Here is a 27,482-nt window from a genome sequence, read left to right on the forward strand (position 1 = left end):
AGTGTTTCTTGCGTTTGTCGATGTGTGCAGATGTCCGCCGAGGGTTTCAGCCGACGGGTTTTTGCGTGAATTACGCTTCAAAATTTTGGTTCGGTTGTAAGTTATGCAGTTATGTGTATTGTACGTGGTTTATACGCAATCATTACGTACGTCTTACGCAACTGAGCGTCATTTTGCGAGACGCGTACCGAAATTTGTGTATTTCCACTACCGTTCCACATATGTCTGACAGACTTTTCACACTTGAACCACCGATGTATAACTTATATATTACGTATACGGCGCACATATCACAAGAAAATGATGTGATTGACGCAAAAATCATAATGAATTGCTAATCACGCATCGTTAATGTTCTACGTTGATTTATGAGTTCTTTTTGTGGTTTAGCAGTACTCCTTCCATTGTTGTTCATTTTTGATATATGATATATATATTTGATATATGTTGAGGGTTTCGGGCGATAGGTCTTTAACGTGAATTCGATATAAAGCTGAGTTTTAGGGTTAGGGTAAGGTTTTCACCGTTTACCCTTATTTTACATAGTTGATACACTATTATAACGTAATTCTTATGCAAATCTTACATAGATTCTTACAAAAATTTGTGGCTTTCGATAACCATTCCACGGACATATTGGTATTTAATGGGAAATTCTAAAAATGTTTTCATACAAAAAAATAAAAAATATAATTTTAAAAAGAAAAATTATGTTCTTAATGATTTTGACAAATTTTAGTTTAAAATTTGTAAAATAAATGTAGTAAAAACAAACTCGTTTTTGCAAATAGTTTAATTTGTCAAATTGTTAAAAATTGTCAGTGATATTTATAGGATAATAGAGTTTGCATACTTTACAAAAACTTAACACATTTCTATGCTAAAATTAGCAAAACACGTATTTAAATATTTTTTTATAAAAAAGATTCATGATGAATTTTATTTTTAATTAAAAAATGCAAGGGGTTAAACCTCATATTTCTCCCATGGTTCGGGTGAATTTTCGAATCTGATTGGCGGCTGGGTGGGCATTAAAAAGTGATAACCGCACGCCCCAAAAAGAAGTTCCGGTCACCTAGCTTAAATGTTTTGTATCACTGCGCCGGCTTCTTTACAACAACCTTTTGCTTCATCATTCGGACAACAACAAGCGGTAAGAGGTGAACTTTCTCTCTGAACTGATGCTTTATTCAACCTATCAGAAAGATCAGCATATATATATCGCTTTATATCGCAGAATCTTGACAGCAAGGGTGGTTTGGCGCCTGTCACTTTACCGTGACATGTAACAAATAGTCCGCTTTTCGTGAAAAATGATCTAAATTGGAAAAAACAAAACAAGAATTAAGGACTAAAAACTGGTTAATATTTAGTTATTTTGTAGGTGACCATGGTATAAGCCGGTCAGTGGCCTTCGAAGTGTGAATTAACACTTTTTAATGCACTTTGCACACGGCGTGCGTTAAAAGTATATATGTATATATATAAAACCAAAAGCAACAAAAACCTAAATACTTGTGTAGTACATATTGTTAATTGATCGTATTAGATCTTGGATCAAAACCACACAAAACTTTAAAGAAAGAGGTTTTTTTTCTTTTCTTTTTATTCTTTATAGTTCTTAGTTAAATAGGAAGCAGTGACAAACCCATAACACATTTCCTGAGAAGATAAACAGCTGAGCCACCCAGGCTCGGAGCGGCACCTGTTGACGATTAACCTTCTAAGCGAAGGTGGAGAGACGAGCATGCAGCTTCTTGTGGCGAGCAGGAATGTGTGGCCTGGACATCGGAGACAGATCGCAGATTCCTGAGCAGTGAGAGCGGACAAAGAGGGAAAACTCTGGAGACAGCTGGGGGAGATTTCACCTGGCTGTTGAGCGACCGGAGGAGGCTTGTCAGGGAGACTTTGGCTGCTGGTTTGAGCTCTGAGCACAGCTGTCAGAAGACGCTAGTGTTCCCAACGGACGGACATAAGTCAAATTCACCATCTAGTCCCAGCTTCTAATCTAAATGCCTCAGAAATAAGAAAAAAATGTATACCCAAATTATAAAATGCATAGCAACACCGTATATATTAATTTTTGGGATACAAAACACATTAAGCACAAAAAAACTGTCAACGATGAGGCTTCCTGGTTTGTTGAAGTCGTACTAAGATATTTGGAAGATTGTCCAAACCCTGTCTACCACAGAAAACTGGTTCCAAGTAGGTAAGCACAACCAGACCTTTTAAAATAAGGTGCTTGAGGGACCTGATTGGTTTGTCAGGGTCAGTTCTCCACTAGTTTTCCTCTTACTTATCTGGTCGGAATTTCAGTGTCATGGCCAACCACAAAATGTCTCAGTCAGCAGACTTAATGTGTGGGGTTCCCCAGGGCTCTGTTCTGGGCCCTGTTCTGTTTCTCCTATACATGATCCCTCCTGGAAAGATCATTCAGGATTTCAGCGATGTTTCCCACCATCTCTTTGCTGATGATATCCAGCTATATTGCTCTTTTAAGCCCTCCCAGACACACAAGCTGGATTCTCTGATGAACTGCTTGATGCAGATAAAACAATGGCTCTGTAAAAACTCTCTGCAACTAAACTCAGAGAAAACAGAAACCTTAGTGGTTGCCCCTGATGATGCAATAACAGGGATTAAGCAGCACTTGGGTTCTCTTGGCCAGGATGTGAAACCTAGCCTTAGAAATTTGGGTGTAATTTTTGACAAAGATATGTCGCTGGAGCAAATTTTAGTTTTGACTTTTAGGGCCCTTCATTCTCAAGCTCCTCCATACGTTTGTGATCAGATGAAACTTGCTCGAATCGAATCCTTTGATTTTTGTGAAAATTACAGGCTCGTAAATGCGTCTTATGGTCCGAAAAATACAATATTTGCATCATAACTGACAATTTGTTGACTTGCCAATATAAATGACTACTTGGTTCTTTTGTAACCAGACACGGTTTATGTTTGACACATACCTGACTTGTTTTGAAGGACGTTTTCCGTCTTTGTCAAGACTGATAACAAAAGAACCAAGAAGTCAGAACTACAGATGACAAATACAGACACTATGAACTTTGTTGCACTTATTGCCAATATAAAACTGGCAGGAAATAAAATGCTTTAAGTCATTTTATAGTTTCTTTGAAACACATTCTTTGCAGATGACACCATGTTTTTACATCTCAATGTAGTCCATCTCCGAGTCCACTATCTCCTCATTCTTCTCCTCTGGCTTAGCGGAGGTCAAATATCAGTTCAACTGCGACTTCGTCAAACCAAATAGTGATAAAATAATATAAAATCCCTTACAAAAGAATTGGTGAATTGTCCACGGTGTAACCTGCCCTTGCCTGAAAAACCTAGGGTCCAAAGACTCCATGACCCCAAACGGGAATTAGAGGGTTGAGAAAATCGATGGTTCTTAATTGATATTTCCCAAAGCTGACCACTGTTCCCTCATGCTCAACACTACTGGATATTGACGATACGGGTTCGAATCCCTTCCTACTTATTCCATGACCTTCACCTCCACATAGCTAATTCCAAGTTTAAACCTTTAACATCGGAGATGTCGCCAGCCACACACAAATGACACACATTGTGTGGCTGAATGTCGCCAAAGACGCAGGATTAACACACGCTTTTTAAACTTCAGTAACTCTTCGACCCATTAAAGTGGAGAAAGAGTAGCTTTGCGCTTAAATGCAATTCTTTGTTAGCAAATCTTTAAAGGGATATATAACTATGCAAAGCCACTAACCTCTGTGACAGAATCGGCTGGTTTTTATTTTAGCCGGTTAGTTTGATATTCCAAACAAATCGTGAATTTTGTAATATAAACACCAAACTTGGCATAGATGTACCTACAGACCCCCTCTTTAAGAAATGCAGTTTAGCCTTGCAAACAAAAATCCAAAATGGCGGCCATTGGCAAAGATAGCAGCGATAGCATCAATTGTTACAAAAGTATTCAATGTCTGTTTGCCCCTGTCCCAAAAATATGGACTATTCATACACAAAATGCAGGATTGTATTACACAATACTATTATATGTGATTTGTTTATTATAAAATCTAGGAAATTTTTGCCAAATGTTGTGCTTATACCACAAAGTGCACAGTTATTAAAATGCCACATACATTTTGTGCATTTTTTCCACCCATGAAATTTTGTCCTTCCGTGATTCTACTGATCGTACGTAGATCGTGAGTTTCTTGCGTTTGTCATTCCTCAATGTGCGCAGACCAGGATTTTGGCCGGCAAGTGTTTACGGTAATTTGGTTTTGAGATGTTTAAAATTTTTGTTCAGTTGAGAATTATACATTTTTGGCGTATTTGATACGCAAATATCATCTAAATCGTACACAATTGTGCGTGACTTTTGCAAGACCCACAACCATTCCACGTATGTCTAACAGACGTTTAACGCATGTTTTACTGATGTATAAGTTTATATTGCATATACGGCGCACATATCACGTTCAAATTACGTAATCGATGCATGAATATTTTTAACATGGTTCATCTGTGGAGCATTTGTGACAATTACACATAAAGACCACAACTTTTCTCACTTTTCCTGCGTTTAAATAATTTTCATCTGTATAACCGAATCCTCTACTATACTAGCTTTTTTTTTTTATTAAAGATTTTTAAAGATGACGTATACCCTTGTGAAGGAGTTGTTTTCTGTACTTACCAAACCAACAAAATAAGGATCGTCAAGCACAGGTACTGAACTTTATATACCTCAGATGTTCAACAGACACTTCCTAATTCGCCTCTACTAAGTGTCCTGCGTTTTTTATGACCTTCCCCGCTGTTTAATTCTCTACTCAGGCAGTGTAATATCGTTTTATTGTTTCACAGATGCTGCCACCACTCTGTTCTCAAAAACCAGCACCGTTTCCTTCAAAAAGTGGTATACAAAACACGCAATAGATGACGGTTCGCGTGTTGCAGGGCGGTCAGATTAGTATCGCCGCTGATCTGAAATTTATTCTCTGCAAACATTTCCAACAGTGTACCATCAACACTGACGTCCTGTGACAGAAGATTCCTTCCCTCTTGTTCACAGAGCAGACCCTGCTCCTCCACACAACTTACTTACTTATTGTTAGCAATAATGCAACCGACTCCATGGATGGATTATGGATGGATTGAGCCGTGTATTCGTACGACAAAGAAAACCCAGACACCAAAGTCAGAAGGTGACTGGCAACCTCCAGTGGATCTCAGGATATGTGAGAGTCAAGATATTTCAGGGCCAGAGAATCAATTTGAAGTCCGTGAACGTGGCCACTCAGGCAAAGCAACACGAGGGAAACTCCTGCGATGAGTTGATCTCAAAACTTGCAGAAAGTTGTGTTTTCTCTCTGCATGAGGCAGAAAAAGAAAGACTACAGATTTTGAAGACAAAATTTGTGATTTTATTTTTAACCTTAGAGCACTATTACTGGGTGATTTTCACCTGGGCCAAACTATTAACATGAAGTTCAACATGTTCAGTGTCAAGGAGTCTGTGCCTTTACCAGGGAAGTCTCACATGTCCCAAGAATTGGTGGTCCAAAGACCAATTTTCCAATTTTTAAGGAATTTTTTGTTCTAGAATTCCTAATTTTTCAGTAATTTTTGAGCATGTTTTTAGGAACTACCTATGTTTTTCTTTTTGTTACACAGTAGAAAATAAAAGAAAACCACTCTAATTTATCATGTGTTGTCATGTTTTGATCTATTTTTCATGAGAAGTACTTTTTGTTGGGTATATTGTATCGGGTAAAAAATAACAATGTTCAACCCAATGTTCTAGGGTTAAAAGTTCCTGTTAAGGTCAACTCAAAAATCTTTATTTGATTCAAGGATGTATTTTCATTTTTCAGATTGGTTGTTCTGTTTGGTTTGGTGCCAACCAAAACAGCGGGCTCCCATTCGCCTGGAAATGGAGGTCTTGGTGGATTTGCAAGAGAACAGTGATGTGGTTCATTACAGTGTGATTGCAAAAAGAAAAAAAACACATAAGCCTCGTTTCCACTAAGCGGTATAGTACAGTGCAGCACAGTAGTTTGAGTTTTTCCTATTATAAAATAGACCCATTAAGACAGACCGAACTGAACCATTTTAAGGCGCCATTGGTTGAAGGCCTATAAAAAAAAAAACAAGAGTTTGGGTGGAGCTACTGTCGTCACAGGATAAACCCTGTTGATTGGTGGAAGCTCATTACCACAATAGAGTGCCAAACCATTGTTAATGTTTTCAAAAGCAGCTCCATTTTTGGGCCCCTGTTGGTTATAGGTCCATTGACAAATTGATACCTACTGCAGTCACACAATGAAAGGCATTGATTGGCGGAAAGTCATTACAACAATAGAGAGGTGCAACCAGCCCTAATTTGTCTACATTTAGTTTTGGTGAACCCCCGTTGGTTGTTGGTCCATAGAAAAATGGATCTGACCGGTAAGGGCGAAGCTACTGTCGTTGAACAAGGAAACCCAGTGATTGGCCAAAGGTCATTACGACAGTAGAGAGCCCCAAGCCAGCGCCAATGTTTTTACACTGTACCATTTTCAGGCCCCCTTTCGGTCGGTCTGTAAAAAGATATGAGATACATAAGGGACTGGTTAGGGCGGACCTACTCTCGTCACAAAATGAAACCCATTGATTGGCAGAGGGTAATTACAACAACAGAGAGGAACAAATCAGCGCCAATTTTTCTAAATTTACCATTTTTGGGTTGTAGGTCTCCCTTGGTTGGAGGTCTGTAGAAAAATGGAACAACCGGTTAGAGGGGAGCTACTGTCGTCACACAATGAAACCTGTTTATTGATCAAAGGTCATTACGACAGTAGAAATAGCCAAACAAGCGCCAATGTCTCCAAACCTTACCATTTTTAGGCCCCCGATGGTTGTAGGTCTGTAGAAAAACGGACCGGATGGGTTAAGGTGGACCTACTGTCATTACACGATGAACCCAATTGATTGATGGAAAGTCATTACGACAATAGTAGTGACAACTTTTTCGAACATTCAATTCTTGTCTCTCAGTTGGAGAAGTTGCTTAAAACAAACAACAAGGTCCGGTTGGGACTGGAACTACAAATGTTTCATCATTGTCGAAATAACTCAGATTGGAAAATATTGCCCCCAATTGAGCAACTCATGCAACTATATGACATTTTCCGGCAAAGACTGTTAAAAAGTTTCCATGACCCGAAACCTTATACCTAAAATTATGTTTTTTCACTTTTTGTTGGAAGAAAAAATGTCCAAACAAGGAATCCGACAGCCACTCGGCCTGCTTGAACATCGAAAAAGAGTGAGATATTTTGTCTACATCCAGTGTTACCGGGCAGCAGGAAACTACACCAGGATCTAATTTTCTACTGCGGTTTTGACCAAAGAAAACAAACCATAGGTGTGATTGTTGCTTTACTTAAGATAAGAGCAAAAAAGAAATAAAAAAAAAAAAGAAATGGCAGTGGAATAATCAACGTTTTTCATGGGCCATTTCCCTAATCATGTTAGGGTTGTGTTGCTGGTGTGGATCTAAATGTGGCCGGTTTCGAACTCGGTCGTAAACATGGGAAAATTCTTCAGTCTGGAGCAAAAAGCCAATTTAAAACTGCAAAGATCCTAATCTGAAGCAGCTCCAGTGTGAAACGAGAGATTAAGAGGCAAGAATATGTCTTATCATAAACAATATACACATCTACGGAGCCACTGGCCACACAAACACACACATGCACTCAGCATAACAGAGAAAATGTAATTTCCCAGAGTGGTATACTTGATAAACCAACTGTTAGTGGAGTTTTTTTTTTTTTTACAGTGTTTGCAGCAATTCCTGGCAAAGCGTCCGAACACTGCAAATGATGTCAAGCTTTTAGGTTTTCCTTCGCGGAGAGCACTCTTTATCCCAGATCGAAGAGAGAAGGAAGAACGGAGGGCCGGATGATTAAAAGACATGTCGGAATTTTTGTGTTTTACGTATTACGAAAAAAAAACAGAGATCCTACATTTCACGACAAAGTAAAGCAAGAAAAAGAGGTCAATACCATTTTTCATTGCATCACCCTTAGAAATTCTTTTGCGTAGAAGGGATTTGCTGAGTCGGAAACGTCCTTATGGGGCGTGACGATTCCCTTAAACAATTCGATCTATTGCCGTTATTCGTAGTTGACAACACAATATCAGTCCATTTTTAACGATCCGATTCTATTCGACTCGCAAATTTAAGCACCGCGTTTAAGCAATGTTTTTTCTTTTTCAAAAGTAGCTGATCCAGCATTTGTAGTTTACGAGTATTTGCTTATGACTTCTTACTATAATCGGGCAATATTTTTCTTTTTTAAAAACAGGTTATCCAATTTAGGTAGCATATGAATAATTTCTAGGACTATCACTGCAATTGTGCAATCTTTATAGAAAATAAATGATCCCAAAGAAAGTGTGTAGTCTATAAATTACAGATTTTGAATAATACTACTGGATAAATTAAGAAACTGAGAAACATTCCAGCATATAAAAGCTAAATAACAAACATTTTTGTAAGTGCGATGCTGTATTTGAAAAAAAAGTGTTTAACCTGTGTGTTCATTAACAATCTTTATGACCTTGTATCCAATTTGTTGGTCTTTATTGATATAAATTGGCATAATTGATGCAATTTATACCCTTTTTTTGTACAATTAAGGGAAAAAGTCGTATGTTTTTTTTGTAATCACCTTTAAACAAACGGTGGAGCTGTTTGCTGAATTTAAGCAGATGTTTTAATCTACTAGGGGTCCATCGGTGGGACAAAAACTGTATTTTTCTGTTGTTTTTATCTTGTTAAAGACATAAAAGGAGTGTGAACTTCACAGGTGCCACACCGACTTGAAGTTGAACCGGATCAGAAGAAGTTCTTCCGGGTTGACACTGTAGTCCGTTTGACCGTCGGTGTTTAGTCTCGCAAAAGAGGACAGCGAATCACCTGTTCAATCTTGAGTCCTTAGTTGGCTCTGGCAGGGAGGGGAGATGAAGATGAGGGAGGGAAAACCGAAAAGAAAATAAATATATAAATAAAAAGAAGTGAGGCCCTTTACGGGACCTGAACCTTTTCAAATGCGAGTGCGCCTTTTGTTTTTGCAACCCTGTCAAGAACGGTCACCTAATTAGACCTGATATCTCCGGCCAAAGAGAAGCCGTTTGTTAATGGCTCTTTACGGAATTTTCTTAATGAGTTTAGATGGCCATTGTGCGGCGCCGAGCTCCTCTGAGACAAGAGCGTTTCCGAGCACACACACACACACACTCACACAGAAAACGAGGTGAAACGAGGGCGAAGGAAAAAGAAAAGGTGTAGCGAGAGCTGCGGGCGTTGTGGGTGGAATGGAGGCAGGGTCATTAATGCGCAACAAAAGCCGGCGGACCCGGGGGCACGCCTCTCTACGTGTCAGGCCTCGATGGCGTTTGTCAGATGGGAGGCACCTTGATCACGTCTAAGACGCTGATGCCGTTTTCTTCAGCAAACTCCAGCGGCTCCTTTCCGGAGCCTTTCTTCCCCCTCCGTTTCTTTTTTTTTTTGTGTTGTTGTTTCGTACGCTAAACCCTTCTCTAACCCCCCACCCCCACCCCCTTCGTCCTCCTTCGTTGCTGCTTTTGTTCGTGTCTCAAGGCTGCAACCTCCCTTTCTTCTCAGCTCTGTGGAGAGGGAACAAGCTTGTTAGCTGGCATGGATATTTTGACTGGAGATATACTTTGGCCACTTGCCTATGGAAACAGTGTCAAAGCACAACCTGGCTTAATTGTCACATCGGCAGTCCTGGGAGAGGTCTTTGGTGAGGTCCAGGCCTAATAAATATCAAAAGCTCCTCTCATCTCCCTCTGCTCTTCCTCCCCTCCTCCTCTTCCCTCTGTCAGTGAGGGAAAACTTGTAAATTAATCTTAGTGTCAAAACAAGACTTTCTCTTCTTTCGCCTCGGAATCTCTAGTTATTTTTCTGTTTTTGTCCCAGAAGTTTTCATCAAAGCGGAGACGCTGTCTGAGACCTAGCGTAAGACCATCCGTGCAATTTATAGATTTGATGTTTATAGAGGCTTGCAGTTCCTCGGTTGATTTAATGAGAGTCTAAAGCTTCAGCAAAAATACAGAAAAGAAGAAGAAAACGAGGGGGGGGGGAGACAACAAACACCATGTTCAGGAGCGGAACATTTACAGCAGCTGGGAGAGCGGAACTGAAATTTCGGGGAAAGTCCAATTTGTTGCAAGTTGAGGTTTGTTTTTTTTCCTACTGTTAGCGGTAGCAGCGGAACCGCAGCGTGGAGCATTGATTGTTGATTATGGGCGAGATGTGTTGGATGACAAATCGAAATGCAAAAAAAAAGGATTTCTCTGCCTATATTTAGCAAACCATGTGATGCTAAATTTGCTTTGATGTCGAGAGGTCAGATTTTCCCGGATTTAACCCTTGTGCTATCTTATATGACCCCCCCCCCCCTTCCATTGACGTGTTCTCCCTACCATGACAAAGGTGGATAAAGGTGGAAAGATTTCATGTAATCCATGGACACCAGTGAAGATCACAAATCATCGAAGAAAAAAAGGTTCAGAGCACTGTCTAGTGGGTCTAGATGACCCAACTCCCAATGTTAAAGTGCCTAGGATAGCACAAGGGTTACAAAAAGTCCATAGCAATTCGACCCAACTGAGGCTGAAGTTTGCCTTCCATAGCTGATAGTTACTCGTACTTCCTAACGACTTATATCAGAATCCGAACTGTATGTTACATCATTAAGTCGAACCGTAGAGGAAAGCGACTTTGCGCCATTACGCAACACTTTACCTTAGCATTGTGCGATCAGTAACAGAATCAGCTGATTCACGATGAAACGGTCAAAGTGTCACGGCATGTGTTATTTAGGTGTTGCTGGCAACATCACCGGTCTTTAAGCGTCAAGGCCCAATGCGCTTGGAGTCTCAACCGTCAATGCACCCACTCCTCTGTTGAACACTGGTGCCGACCTGCCGACAAGTAGCAATGTGGGGTTCTATGTCTTGCCCAAGGACACTTCGACACATGGTGGTTAAGCAAACTCAAAATCCCCCAATGAGATGTCAACCAGTCTACCTCTGCACCAAGACCGCCCCAACACAGCAATGAAGTGTTCTACTTTGTCATTTGAGTTTGATTGAAAACCAAAGCAACCGGAACTGCATTGGTTCTCTAGTTAACCAATAGGTGCCTTGGTAGCCCCAATTACTTTACTATCTATTTTTTAACTTTATATCTACAGTTTCATTTCTGTAGCTTCTTTGCCCACTTTGGTCACATTAATCATGTCTGATGACTGTACTGCTGGGTTTTTAATATTTATACAGACCTGAACTTGGTCATTAAGGTCATCTGAACCTGGTTTTTCATAGACGATGTTTCACCTCTTATCCAAGAGTATTTTTCCTGGAATGGTGCTGGCACAAAAGTTTGCTTTTGACTCCTTGAAGGAGGAGTTTCTTCTTTTTATGAAACCTTTAATCGGAACGTGAAAGGAGAATAAAGGCCTAAGTACTTAGGGTCGCTTGACCTACCAATGAATAGAACCCATGACAGTGGTTGTTGACTGTCCATTGTCATTGGCCGAGGGCATAGCGTAAAAATCAACCATATTGGCTCGCCAACTTACTCATTTTCAGAAAAAAAAAAGCCCAAGATGGCGACAGATCTAAGCTTTGGCATCAAATCAGGGTTGTAGAAACCAATGTGTCACATGACCACAACCAATGTCCATGACTTGTGCAATGATTGGTCACAAAGTCCGTTAAAGTTTTACTTTTTAGAGAACTTTATGCTGTTGCCTTTTAGAAAACTACAGGAATATGTGTCAATGTGACAAGCAAAAACCATTGATCAAGATTCTATTATTGTGCCGATACCTCATGAGACATAGACAACAATACATTAGAACCTGACGCTAAAGCATTGAAACATTCATCCAACTGATGGTAGCAACTATCAAAACACACAACACAAACCTACCGTGAGCCTCCCAGACATTTGATTTGTGTTCTAACGGCATCCAACAGTCGTCCTCTTGGAGAGTTCGACAAATGGCTCTCTAATCAACAGACAAGCATTACAATGTGATAAACGTTTCTCCGTGTTTGGACTAACAAGATCAATCTGGAAGTGAAAAAAACATTTATTCTTCTGCTTTCTAAACACAGATGTCTGTCAGAAAACCTCAAGTCCCCAACCAGTTTCAGCAGTAAAACTTTAAGATAACTCATTTTTTTGAGTTAAATCATACGCTGGGGGGGAGGGGGGGTTGCTTACAGCGTTAAGATACATGGATCATTTGGGGAGTACTGTTAGTTCTAAATGTGGGTTCAGTTTTGAAAAAAGGCAAACCATGCTGAGTAAGGGGCTTGTTCAGGATTCAAATCTGAGCTTACTTGCAGCGAGGACACAGTGCTTACAATAAACATTTAAGCATCTTGAGTAAAAAAAAAAGATCTTTAAAAATGTATATTTGCGTTATCTTTAGTATGTCCTGGGAAAACAATAGTGGGGGGTTGCTGGAGCCTATCCTGGTTAGGTCAGGGCAAAAACAGGCTATACCCTAGAAAGATTTGTACACAATTCAGAGCCACTTTAGGAGCTTGTTCGGGATTTAAAAGAACGCAAAAAGAAACATTACTGTGCTACCATTGGATTGCAAAGGGCGTGTTTGGATTATTAATATTGTTTGTTTGTTGGAATGTTCATTGAAGTCACCTAGAAATAAAAAAAAAATGTCCAGATTTTTTTTAGACAAGAGAAAAGTAATAACAAAACTGAAACGTTTTATAAAGTTGCCAGACGACAACAATTTTTTAGCGAGTTCTGGCAAGATTTTTGCTTTTGTAGAACTTTTTGAGATGTAGTATTAAAAGTATATGTTTTCAGTCTTATTCATTTTTTTAGACTCCTAAAAACTGAATGGTGCTTTTTTGTGTTTGAATTCCATTAATGTAAATGTTTTTTGCTTTTTTTCCATAATTTTTTGGGGGCACTTTTAGGCTTCCGTACTTGTGCCTTAAAAAAGGCAGAAATAAAGTTTTTTCTTATTTTCTTTTTTATGAAAGGTATTTTTTAAAGTGTAAATAAATGATGTTGCCTGTCATATCTACTGTCAAAATTGCATCGTTCCAGTCATGTACTCGCTCCGTTTTTGTCCCGCCTTGAGACAAATTCCTACGCGTTTATGCCACATGGTACATTTAGCGATTTGGTTTCCGATTATAAAGGGACAATCCACTCTTTTTTTTTCCGACAAACGCACTGCTGTAGGGCCAAAGTGTCTTGTTAAGCCACGACTGATGCAGAAAGACAGTCGCCAGCGCCTCGTGAAAATCAGGGAGTTTAGGCTTTTATCTTTGCCCGTCCATTTTAATAAGCATACTTTGTGACAGCTTAGGTTTCTGCGGCGTCTTAGGTGTTACTCGGCTGAGGCGGAGACTTCCAATTAAAGAGGGGAGGGAGACGTGGAGAGTGACACCGAGGAAGGTGATGAGAGACGGAGGCTGGCGGAAGAGAGGAAAGGTTTGGATCTGAATGGCCTTCTTTTACAACCCCACTCTTGACTGTGGCCTTGCCTTCGTTAACCGAGTTAGGCATGTTACATTAGCCGCTGGAAAGCTTTATGTACTCGTACCAATTCAATTATTTGTTTCTGCGACTCGGGCCACGGCAGGAAGTGAGGAGAGAGGCACTCACATAAATTCTGGCTGTTAATTTCCGAGTAATGCAGTGGCCGTGATCGTTTAACACAGGACAATTGATACCACTGTCAGGAAAGAAATATCCCTGAAGGAGGGCTTTTTTTTTCTTCCCCCGGACGTGGGGACACGGGCGAAAAAACGCCCGTCTCCTTTTCCAAATCCACCTCCTGCCCCGCCGTCAAGCACCTCTCAATTGCCTCAACGTCATTAATCAATAAGACGACAGTGACAAACACTCCCAGGTCCCCCGGTTGCTTGGCCGCTCCCGTTGCTTTTACGGGCCCTCATTGTCAGGCTCGCCGACACGCGCACTACCGTGTCATCCTCGGAAGGTGTCAAGAAGATGACAGAGGAAGCGCCAGGGAGCAAGGCGGGATTCATGGATGGGCGGCGGGGGGGGGGGGTAATGGCGGTCCAATTATGTCAGTCTTAAACAGAGGGAACATGACCATAAATTCATGGGGGAGCATTAAGTTGGCAAATATGGGGGCAGTGTGCGATTGAGGACAGCATAGATATTTTTACAAAAATTGGTCAGATAGGTCATCGTAAAGATATCTTGTGGGTATTTTAACTTTTAAGACTTTTTAGGCTGTCCTAGTAATCAGCGGATCCAAATCACTCAAAGAACACGATCATCCAGAGGGACGACGTCGCAGAACATGTTAAAACTAAAAAAAAAAAAAAATTTGCAGGCGTCACCGGAGACACCTAAATAACCCACGTTCTTCGACATAGTTTGATTATTCACACGATAAACATGAATCAGCTAACATGAAGAAAAACGGCTTTTTATGTCGACTTTCCACCGATGTGAGATCCATTATTAACGTAAAGTGTTCCATAACAGTGCAATTAACTTAATTTTTCCACATTTCAGAATTTGATTGTCTAATGCTAAGGCGCATTTAAAGGTCGTGATTCCTGTCTAAAAATGTCAGTGCACCTCATAATTCAGAGCACCTTATATATAGTTAATTCGGATTTAAATCGCAGCAATCTTGAGGTGTTGTCCAAATGCGTGGTTGTTCCTGTAAACAGGGTAGCGCGGCTAATGTGTATCGGTGTCTGACTTTTTTAAACGTGTTACTAACAAGGTTGGGAGATAGCGTAGTCACACTAACATTTATTTTAGTGGTGTCCTTTTGTTTAATTCTGTATTTTTTTGTGTCGCTAACAAGTTGGGGAACATAGCTAGGTCTTGTTCCTGATTGGTCAACGTTCAACTGTTTGGCGGTCAAACAGTCGAAAATTCAACTGGCTAAACTTTCAGCGCATGTTCAATGAGTTTGTACGTAGAGCCCAAGAAGAGACCTAGTACATTGAGTTTTGAATGTGGAAATCCATTTACACAGACTTTTCATTGAAAGCGGGCGTTGGAACACAAGTTCCTGAAGCCAGGAATTGTAAACATGCTAATACAGCTGATGCTTCTATTGCGGTTATCGTGTAGCGTTAGTCAAAAAAGGTAGGGAGATAGCTAAGTTACAGTAACATGTTTTAGTGGTATCAGTCTGTTGTTTATGTGCTGGCTAATGCTTTTAACGTGTAGCTGTGTCAGACTGTAATTTAGGTATTACTAACACGGTAGCAAGTTAGCCAAATCACAGTAATGTGGTTTTCTTATCTGTATCAGTCTGATTTTTTTTTTACATGTAACTAACAAGGTTGGGAGTTAGCTTAGTCAGGGTAATGCTTTAGCAGTTTTAAATCTATTTTTTATCATGATGCAAACAAGTTTGGGAGTTATAGGTATTGTAAACATACTAAAATGGCTAATGAGGCCAACGCTTGAAATGTGGCTAACTAGTAACATGTTACCAACACGTTTTTTTAGTTACCACAAATACAGTTAATAAGTCTGACGCACTTATCTCTGACTATTGTCTCACTAAATACGCCTTATTTGACATACGTTCCAAAATAGACCATTCATTGACGACCCTAAAGTCAGAAAAATTGCATAAAACGGTTCAAAAGTTATGATGATGTTATAAGATATGAATGTTACCGGGTTAAAGCTGTACAACTGCTCTTTAAATAGGTCTCATTTCAGTGACGAACAGTTATGAACTTAAAATGAGGTTATGGTACAATTCCCCTTTCGCATTTTGATTCAAGCGCTTCTGATACATTTCAATGGAGCTGATAAAATTACAGCCCTGCAATCAATTATCCGTACCCGTTTGTCGCAATTAGGGTCACAGGGGTGGATGGCGATGGTCGATAAATTCTCCTTCTTTCTTTTTAAAAAAAGGACATTTTGTCTTTCATCAAGTAAGCTGAAATACTAACTTTGTTTGATTGTATCTGAAAATGTTGAACACAATTTAGCTTAAAAAAACAGATCATAGTTTTTCGTCAATAACTGGCTAATTGGATTTAAAAAATGACTTAAAAAACATCTTAAAATAACTTTCAACAGTAATAATGTCTTTTCTGAACTTTATTATAATATAAAAACAAACCATGAGAAAGTAACCAGAAGAGTTGCCAATTTTCCTTTCATGGCTACTACTGTAAGGTTGTGTCACACAGCTACTACGTACTTTTTGCACATTTTACATGAAAGAAATTTCGATCTTTCATGAAACAAGCGTGATAATTCATATTGTTTCTCACGTTCGTTATTCGTCAATGTTCACGGATGTTTCTTGAGGGTTTAGGTAAACGGGTCTTTTTGGGAATTTGGCCTTGAGCTTATTTAATGTAGTTCTTACGCAATTACTGTGTAAATGGTATGCAATTATACATGATTTTTGCGAGATGCGTGCATAAATTTGTGGCGTCCCACACGTCAAATGAACTTTTTACGCGTGTACCACCGATGTATAACTTTCATATCGTGTTTATGGCGCAAATATCTTGTTCAACTTACATAACTGATGCACAAATCACTAATAAATTACATATAAAAAGTTCTGCACAGTTCATGTTCTATATTGATTTACGTGTTTTTTGCGTGGTTCATTCTTGTTACATCTGTCAAAATTTTACATAAAGACCCCAACTTATGACCAACTTTTATCGGTGCTCTTTGCACAAGGTGTACATTGTGGTTGTGTGACACGGCATTCAGAGGTGTATGTTTGTATGACGTCTAATAACGTCAAAATCACTGAGGCTCTTTATCATCCACTTTAAAGTGTAACACAATCGTAGAACACAACTAGATTAAAACGAGGATGGCATCTACTGCTCCCTAGGCATCAAGCACATTTTCTGACTCAAATTTGATGTTATGACGAAGATTTGAATCCTGTTCAATCACTGTCATGGTCACTCTAGTACGTCCAGGCCGTGAAAAATACAGCAACTCAAAGAGTCGGGCTGACGCTCTGTAGTCAAAGGTCTGCTCATGGCCGCAGTCCTCGATCTGAGGGATTGTACGGCTGTGACCAAACTCTGGTGGTATTTGGCTTTAAAAAGACAAAAAGCAGGTTTATCTCGGCTGTCTATGTTGAGTAAACACTGACAGAGTCTATGTTGATTTTGGAAGAATCCTTAACATTTTACGTACAAAGTAAATGTGCAGTCGGTGGTGAAATATCGTCGATATTACAAATTTATGATTTAGGCTAGTTAGAAACAGAAGGATGAGTAATTATGGTCTTCGTCTTTCAAAAGTTTCTGCTCTCTGTCTAGGACAGGGTTCAATCTATGATTGCGTCATAAAGGCTAAAGAAACAAACAAATATGGGAGCCCCTAGTAGCATTCGGAGTTCAAACTAGGGGGCATAGCTACCCAACGATTTCCAAGGGCGACTGTAACTGTAGCTCACTGCGTCCTCGGGATAATTCACATGTGGAGAACGGATTTCACACAATATGTGTTTGACCGTCTTAATGCAACTAAAAATCAACTGCGACAAAATCCTTTTAGCTAGCATATTAGCACATTGCTTTACATTATCTGCCCATAAACGTACTTAGCTATAAATGCTACATTAACACATAACCTTTATTGGAGTGCCTAATATTTTAAGCTAGCTGGTAGCATCTGAGCATTTTTTTCAACAATTCCTTATTTTTATCTAGCTAGCTTCTTGGTATGTTATATTTGTGGTTTTGAGATTTATATAAGTATAAAAAGCAAAAAACCACTGGGTGTTCTGTCAAGCAAACTTGTTTTTATTGTATCCATATTCATATTATTTTGCCCATTTTGAGAACAATTACCGTATATAGCAAAATCTTTACTTTTAAAAAAGTGCATAATGTTCCCAACTAGCTGTTAGCATCTGAATATTTTTGACAATACACAATCTTTCCTTTTTTTCTAAGCTTACTACTGAAAAAGGTGCATATGATATATTTATAAAGCTTATAAGATGTTTAGGTAGATTTAGCTGTAAAAATACAAAAAAAAAAAAGACTACATTTTCTGTCAGCTACCTTCTAGGCAAACTTTAATAATTTAAGCTAGCAAATTGGCACAGCACTAAATTTTATTTGCCCATTTTGAGAGCAATGAACGTTTTAAAATAAAACTGCTACTTTAACATACAACTTTTATTAGAGTGACAATGTTCCAAGCTACCTGCTAGCATCTGAGCATTTTTGACATGATCATTGAGAAATTCCGGATTTCACCTTTTTTTTCAAGCTACCCACATCTGAAACTACAACATGAATTTTAGCTAGCATGTTAGCACAGCACTCCATATTATTTACCCATATCAAGAGCAATGAAAATTTTGAACTAATAATGCCACTTTCATCATTAAAGTGCCTAATGTTCCCAGCTAGCTGCTAGCATCTGAACATTTTTGACAACAATTTGCATATTTAATGTATATTTCAAGCTGGCTATGCCTGAACCTACTGAAACACATGCCACATCCTGAGATTTTTAGGTTTATTTAAATAGATAAAATAACGAAGAAACTCCACATTTTCTGTCAACAATGCGCTAAGCAAACTTTGTTATTTTTAGCTAGCAAATTGGCAAAGCACTTAATATTATTAATCCATTATCCAAATTGCATATTTTACAATATTACATTTTTTTTTCAAGCTAGCCACGTCTGAAACTACAGGAATACATTTTAAGCTTACCAGCTAATTCATTCATTCATTTTCTGTACCGTTTTTCCCTTTCGGGGTCACGGGGCTGCTGGAGCTTATCCCGGCCACTTGAGCGTAGGCAAGGGACACCTTGGACTTGTCGCCAGTCTGTCGCAGGGTAGAATATCCACAATCGCACATCCATTCACTCTCACAGTCATACATATGGTCAATTTAGAGTTTCCAAACAACCTATGAAGCATGTTTTTGGATGGTGGGAGGAAGCCGGAGATCCCGGAGAGAACCCACGCATACACGGGGAGAACATGCAAACTCCACACAGAAAGGTCCCTCATTGATGTTGTTTTTCATGTCCCCCAGCTGGGACTTGAACCGGGGGCCTTCTTGCTGTGAGGCAAGAGCGCTTACCACTGCGCCACCTAGCTTACTAGCTAATACCACTTATATTAATATAATAATGCCACAATAATACCACTAGTTACCATTAAGTAAAATACCACCAATTACGCTGTTAAACTCTAAATATTTCGAACAAAACTAAACCATAGAAGAACTTTTTATCAGAAATAAAGATTTTTAATTTTCTTTTACCAGGACAATTAAATGTTGTTTTCCCTGTAAATGGTGGTAGAATACAGTTTTGCAGTACACCACACAATCGGATGAATTATTGTGGAGTTTAAAGATTGCCAAAAACAAGTTTTGGAAAGTTATAAATTTTAAGCTTCTACCACCCAAACAACATATTTAGCTACCAAGCTAACAGCATTGTTGTCCAGCATTGTCTAACCAGAGTGCTCAAAATTGCTAGCTACTATGGTTCATTGACAATTACGAATACCAAGAGTTGAAGCTACATTCGCAAACCATAGTCAGGTAACAAACTGAATAAGAACCAATAATTTTGAGCTAGTTGACATTTTCCATGGGTGATACACTCACTCGATCCGGTTCTCAGACGCAGTCAGTGGTAGAGGAATGTCTTGTAACCCTTGTGCTATCCTAGGCACTTTACCATCGGGAGTTGGGTCATCTAGACCCACTAGACAGTGCTCTGAACCTTTTTTCTTCAATGATTTGTGATCTTTATTGGTGTCCATGGATTACATGAAATCTTTCCACCTTTATCCACCTTTGTCATGGTTGGGAGAACTCGTCAATGGAATGGTGGGGTCATAAGATAGCACAAGGGTTAAAACTGTGAAAATTAGTATTCCAGTCAAATTTATCAAATTCTTAGACTTCTGGGAAAGTTGGCCCTTTTTTATTGACATTTATTAGCAACTTATATAAGTATCTTTGTTTTGTACTAAAGGTCGAACAAACTTTTTCTTACCTGGAGTGTATCACCATTCAAGAAAATGATACACCTGGACACCTGACTACTCTTCAAACAGGTTTCATTAATTATTGCAAAATACCTGTTAGCAACTGGGACAAAGTCACACTCTAGTTACCTTTTCGTACTGTGAGGCCAGGTGGAACTCACCTGTTAATGCAGAATTCCACGAAAAGATTGGAGGAGCCTGCTATTGCACGTCGAGGGGGAAGTTACTTATTGGTTCATGCCGTATTCGAGGTGGTGAGGTCTCAGGTGAAGTGGTTAACATGTATCCTGTTTTAATGGACAACAAGTTTAAGGTGCAACCAGGTGATAAGCTAGCTAAAGTCAGCACTTTGGGCATTTGTTTAAAAAAAAAACCTAAAGGTGCGCAAGAGGCGTCTTACATTTTTACCCTTGACAATTAAAAAAAGGTGAAAACTGTCAACTCTATTCAAAATTTTGATCTCAATCTCGTCTTTTTTTTTTTTTTTTTTTTTTTTTTTTTTTTTTTTTTTTTTTTTTTTTTTTTTTTTTTAACTTGTCCTGTCCAACAGCTAGGCAAACAGATGAGAGCTGAGGGCCTCTTGTGTTGGACATATTTTATTCTAACAAGAGGGGTTATTCATCTTCAGACAAACCAAAGGTATGTCTGAATAAACCCCTTTTGTAATTGAGGCCAAACTTTATTAATTTCAATCATGTTTGAAAATCTTTGGTGTTGGACCGGACGGAAAAGGAAAGAGGGGAACAAGAGAGAGGGACGTTAGAGAGAGGGGGGGTAGGAGGGTGATAATAGGAGGGGAAGGGGGGTAAGACCATGAAGCAGCATAGAGCAGGCAGGTTTACTGGTTGTTTATCGTTACGGTACGGTTCAAATGTAGTACAAAAAGGGCGGGGCCTGTTCACACACACTCAAATATTATCAACACACCTGCTAGCCGCAGAAATGTCCACATGTCAACATGCACACAAAACAGATAGTGTTCACGAACGCATACTTATGCCTTTAAACCAACTAGTGTGAAATCTTTCATTCATTCAATCATGCAAACTATTAGTGCAAAGGTGAGCTAACACCTGTGCTCAGGTGAGTGTTTATGTTCTTCTAAAATGGATGGTGGAATGTGAAAAGAAGGAGGAGGAGCGCCCAGCCACCCCCACACCCATACCCCCGCCGCAGCAGCAGCGGCAGCCGGAATTCCCCCAGCGCCACACGGGAACAGGCAGGGAACAACCGCCCCCCGGGCGACCAAGACCGCCACCCAGGCCAGGGCCAGCAGGACCGCCGCGAGGCCCCCAGAGCCAGAGAGCAGGGAGGCGCAGAGGGAAAGAGAGCGCCGCCCCAGCCCAGCCAGGAAAGCAGCCCCCCGCCGCGCCGGAAGAGCCCAACGCAGGGCCCCACCGGAGAGGGACGCCCACAGCCCCAGACGAGCACCCCACCACCACCCAGGAGTTCCGGGCATCCCCCCGCCCCGACCCCAGGTACGAGCCAGGACCCCCCAAGGGAGACCCGCTCCGCACTCCAGGCAGCCACCCACCCGGCCCACGGTTGGTCCAGGTAGGAGCAAGGCAGGGGCCCGCCGCCCCCGCCCAGGAGGGGGGAACCCCGGGGAAAAAAGGGCGGCCCATAAGGGATGTTATAAATATGGCCCGACCAGGCTCGGCCATGTTGGAAGTTTGGCGGGGCCCAGCGCCCAGGGGCAAGGACCAGGACCCACCCCCCAGGGACACGAACACCCCCGGCTCAGGTGTAATATGAACCCCCCCACCGTGCGGAGAGAGCACCGCCGGGCCCAGGGAGCCGGCACCCAAGGGACACGGCCGCCATCGCCAAGGGGCCCACACCCCCCACCAGGGACGGGGTAGGGGACAGATGGACCCAGGTCCCACCTTCCTTGTAAAATGTGTGTGCGTGTATGGGTGTTTGAGAGGGTGTTTGTGTGCATGTGTGTGTGTTTATGTTTGAATGTATATATTGAAGGGGGAGGGGTGTGTGTACTAAGGGGGGTGCAGTTAAAATTGGCGAGTAGGGCACTAAGGGGACATCTCCTGATTACTCACAGTGATGTCCCCTCACCCTCCACACCAAGGGGCCCTAACTGTCTAAGGTGCGGTTAAAATTGGCGGGTAGGGTGCCAGGAGGACATCTGCTGCTTGCTGGCAGTGATGTCCAAGCACCCCCCCTACCAAGGACCCTACGTGTCTAAGGTGCAAATAAAACCGAAAGAGGGGGGGCCCACTCCATACGGCAACCATAGGAGGGGGGCCACTCCCAAGTAGCCCCCCCCCCAAGGCGCATCGCAGGCTAAACCCCCCACCCCCTCACCCTAATATGAGGTTATATAAGGAAGGGGGTAAGTTGGGGACAGCTGGTAGACTGTCCCCCGGTGGTCAAACAGCCGTCCCCCAGCCCACCCCCAGCAAAGGGGCCAGGGCCACCCAGCCCAGGGGCCCACCCCCGGAGGCGCCGACACCCCAGGCCCGGCACCACCCACCCCACACAGAGAGAGAGGAGCCAGAAAGCGTCGCCCCCCCCCGGGGCAAGCCCAGGCCCCCACCCCCAGACGCCGGCCCTAGAAGAGCTCTGGTCAGGCCTCGACGGGACCGAGGAGGCCAACCGGCCGAGGCAACCACTGATTGCCTCAGCGGAGACCCCGACCCGCTAGCCCCCCCGACCCGTACTAATAATGGGCCCCCCCTCCCCCCCAGAACGCCCCCCCACAGGACAGGGCCGACAAGCCCCCCACCCCACCCCACCCCAGACCCCGCAGCCGAAGCGGGTGACACCCAGAGCGACCGGGGGCCCCGAGAGGGTTGTCCCGTCCCGTCCCAGAGCCAGGGAAGGGCCGATCCCAGCCCCAGGTGCAGATGGGCAGCCCATCCGGCGCCGCTGGGCCCCCCCCACCCGAGCAGGGCCCCCCGCCAACCCCCCCCAGCACAGGCAAAGGGACCACCCCCCCAAGCCAAGCCAGACCACCACCCCACCCCCCCACCACGCACCCCCACACCCAAGCCCAGAGGACCACGCAGCGCCCCAGCCCGCCCCACCCAGGCACCGGACCCGACCCCCCGACCAACGGAGCCCCCCACCGCCCCCGCCAGGCACCGGAAGTCCCGACCCCCACCCCAAACCACGGCAGAAGGGCAAGGAGCAGCGACGACCAGGCCCTCCACCCCCTAAGTCATGGAGTCAACCACAGGAGACCAGAGAGACTGAATTCTTTCAAAGTTACTTGAGCTTTGGGCTGACATTTTTTCCAAGCTGATATGATCAAACAGCAGATTTCTGTGTTGACTTATGTTTATATTTTTCTTGTTTTTCCAATTTATTAAAATAGTTTTTTTGGCAATACAAAGAGTTATGAAAATGATAGATGCTAATCCTTCTTCTATATTGATGGCACTCATGTCACCAAGCACACAAAGTGACGGTGAGGCAGTGATTGAAACCTTAAGCCAGACTGATAAATCGGCACATACCTGCTGCCAGAGAGCCCTGACAGGAGTGCAGAACCACAGTGCGTGCATGTAGCTGTCGGGTAGATTATTATCACAGTGCTCGCAAATGTCTGAGTTGCTGAGACCCATCTTGAACATCCTCTGTCCAGTGTAGTAAATTCTGTGAAGAGTTTCGTCTTTTTTAATTACCATATTTTCCTTGTGCTATCTTATGGTGTCCAGATGACCCCACTCTTACATTGATGTAAAAGTGGACAAAGGTGGACAGGATTTCATGTCTGTCATTGACGACAATCAAGATCAAAAATCATGGAAAAAAAATATTCAGTGCGCTGTCTTGTGGGTTCCAGATGACCCCATTCCCAACGTTAACATGCCTCGGATAACAAAAGGGCTAGAGATTATGTAGAGCATCGTCAATAAATTAGATATTTTTTAAATCTTCATATATGACGCACACCACACTATAGGGCGCATCAAGCGAGACGAAGTCAGAGATAAGTCAGTGTGTCAGTCAGACTTCATTCCCTGTTTTCACAGTAACTCTAGAAATTGTTTGTGACACGCTACACGTTAGCATATTACCAATTTAGGTGATTTGCAACCTTGTTGCACCACCTAAAAAAAACAGACGGGTTTCACTAAATCTAATGTTAATGTGAGTACACTAACATGTTAACTCCCAATCTCATTAGTAATACTTAAAAAATCATAACCCAACGTGCTATAAGCTAGCTATGTTGAAAGCATTAGCCGTGTCAGTGCGTTTACAGTAACAATAAGTGCCCTCTTGTGTAACTGCTCGTTTTTTTGTAACTACGCCAACTCCCAAGCTTGTTACTAATAGATACAAAAAACATAGTACGACACTGCTATATGTTAGCCACGTAAAAGACGTTATCCATAATTTCGCATACAATACCTATAACTCCCAACCTTGTTTGTAACATGTAAACAAAAACACAGTCCAACATGCTACAAATTACCAACGTTGGAAGAATTAGCTGTGTTCGCGTCTTTACAATATCTAACTCCCAAATCTTGTTAGGAACAATTTAAAGAGAAAACATAGTCCAACACCGCTAAACGTAGATACGTTAGAAGCGTGTTAGAGTGTTTAGAATACCTGTAACTCCCAACCTTGTTTGTAACACCTAGAAAACAGACCTATATTGCTGGAACGAATGTTTGTGCGACAACGTTAACTCCAACCTTGTCAGTATCACATAAAAAAACTAACTAAAAAAAGCACAACTTCTAACCTTGTTTATAACACGGGAAAAAAGAGGCTGATACGACTAAAACAAACATTTATGCCACTACGCTAACCCCCCACCTTGTTACAATCATATAAAAACAGTCTGACACCGCCACACGTTAGCCAAATTTGAAGCGTTAGCCATATCGGCGCAAATACAAATCCATAACTTAAAACCTTGTTTGTAACACGTAAAAAAAGAGGCTGATACTGCTAAACCAAACATTTCTGCCACTACGCTAAGTCCCAACCATATTACAATCATTTAAAAACAGTCAGACACAGACAAAAATTAGCCTAATTAGAAGCGTTAGCTATGTTAGCGTAACTTCTAACCTTGTTTGTAACATGTAAAAAAAGAGGCTGTTACCCCTTAAGCAAACATTTCTGCCACAACGCTAATTCCCAACCTTATTGTTATCATATAAAAACAGTCGGACACCGCCACACATTAGTTACATTAAAAGCGTTAGCCATGTTAGTATACTCACAATACCTATAACACACAACCTTGTTATAACTCAAGAAACAGATGGTCCAAAACAGCTACGCATTAGCCAAAATTTGAAGCATTAGCCATGTTAGCATAAATACAATATGCGTAACTTCCAACCTTGTTTGTAACACGTAAAAAAAACAGCCGACACTGCTAAAACAAACATTTCTGCCACAACGCTAATTCCCAACCTTATTGTTATCATATAAAAACAGTCGGACATCGCCACACATTAGTTACATTAAAAGCGTTAGCCATGTTAGCACACTCACAATACCTATAACACCCAACCTTGTTAATAACTCAAGAAACACATAGTCCAAAACAGCTACGCATTAGCCGCTTTAGTGTATTCACAACAACACCCAAAAAAACATTTTGACACAGGTTAACCCTCAAAAATCGCTTTGACATAATTTAATACAAGTTAATCCATATATAAGGTGCTCCAGATCATAAAACGCACTGTCATCTTTTGACAAAAAGTAAGTGTGCCTTACAGTGCGGAAAATTTCATACAAGGCGTTTTTTTTGTTTGTTTTGTAATCAAATCTCATTTATGTCTGTTGTTCGCAATAGTAGCATGCCTTGTTAAACCTGATTTAAAGAGAATTGGATTTTCCTCACACAAGACATCACATATTTACTTCCATCAGGTACGTAAAAAAAAAAAAGAAGGCATCCTGATACACTTCCTCACCGTTTCTGACACCTTTGCTTAATCCACTTACAATTTTTGAGCTGGTACACAAACAAATTGATATCATCAATCGGGATGTTGGCAAATACCACAGCCAATCTGCTCATGAATGTTTATCTCCTCTAACACTCACCCACCTGCTAAGAGGTGCCACGCTTTAATGAAATTGTTTGGACTACCGGCGCCCGTTGCTTAGGAACTGTGCACCTCCTAGTTTGTCTCTTTTTGCCTGCAGATTTTCTGTCATCAAATAATGATTAGAGATGAGCGCACCTCAAGGTGCTCAAGCCACTGAAGGGCGCATTCAGAGCTGAAATGGCAAACAGCTCCAGGGGCGAGAGGAGACGCGAAAAAGAGGGACGTCTTTGTATGTTTAGCCATTGATGACATGGACGGTTTAGGCTCCGTCAAAGACAGAAAAAAATGAAAGGTATGGCCCGCAGGCGCTACTAGGTCTCACTCCCCACCTGTTTTTTCCTCCCGTCACTGGCTGAGCGGCTGCCTCAGGCCCCTCAGTCTCCTCCTCCTCCAAAATGCTCAGACAAATTTGATGAAAAACCACTGTTTCCAAAATGGCGGCTTTTCTGTTACTATAGCAACCAATTAATTTTTTGGTCTCCTGTGTGTGACGAACACCTCTATGAACGTTTTAGAAGATTCAGCAAAAGTAAACTTTACAATTTCCTTAGCAACGTAGGTTTTTTGCAAAACACACCCACATTCTTAATGTGTTCATATCGTATGTTATACCGTTTCATTCAGTCTGAGCCAATGATTCACAGATTCAGATTTCACAGTATTCCAATAAAAAATGTACATGCAAGAGAGGAACGCCACTTTCGCGAGCTCGCCACGCTAATGCCTCTCAAAATCCACAACTTCCAATTCCAACACTTTTACTAAAGTGGTTTCTCAATCATGCACGTGAGGTGAAGTTAGGAGACGGTAGAGCGACACCTCTAGGGAGGAGATTAAACTTGTAGAAGGTACTAAAAATTCAAGATGGCTGCCTCTTGTCAAAGTCAGAAGTCAACGAAACTTCAGGTCTGGTTGTAGACTCAAGGAGACAGTAGCTTCCTAAAGATCACGCAAGGAAAATATTTTTTCTCTCTCTGATTGTACGAAAATGTGAAAATTAGCAAATTGCACACTTTGCAACAAAGTGGCCACCAAACCGTAGGTACTGTGGCCATCCCATAATAAGTTCAAAACTCTCTTTAGATATCTCTGACATGTGTGTATCTTGTTAGAAGACTTTAGCCTAGTTGATTTTTTTGTCAGCGTTTGTGATGTCATCACTGTTCTCGCCCACTTTGATGTCATACGGTTTTTGTTTTTTTTTTAAAGGAAATTTTGTCTTAAACTGGCATCAAGAAGGAAGAATTGCGAAAGCAATCCGGGGCTGCTGCAGGACATAACAAAGACACTTCTGCTCACAACTTAATGCGATTGGAGACGCGTCAGCATCTGCGTTAACGGTAGGCCTTGA

General features: G+C 41.5%; 1 long non-coding RNA gene across 1 annotated transcript; it reads right to left on the reverse strand.

Annotated features, from left to right (window-relative positions):
• Positions 1-7,406: 7,406 nt before the first annotated feature.
• Positions 7,407-9,880, reverse strand: LOC110016753. Its single transcript, XR_002292088.2, has 2 exons — positions 9,768-9,880; positions 7,407-9,672 (listed from the first exon to the last, which is right to left on the reverse strand). It is a non-coding gene; the product is annotated as an uncharacterized LOC110016753 (long non-coding RNA).
• Between the last annotated feature and the right edge of the window lie 17,602 nt (positions 9,881-27,482).

The sequence above is a fragment of the Oryzias latipes genome, chromosome 2 (genome assembly GCF_002234675.1).
Source record: "Oryzias latipes chromosome 2, ASM223467v1".
Classification (NCBI taxonomy): Eukaryota; Metazoa; Chordata; class Actinopteri; order Beloniformes; family Adrianichthyidae; genus Oryzias; species Oryzias latipes.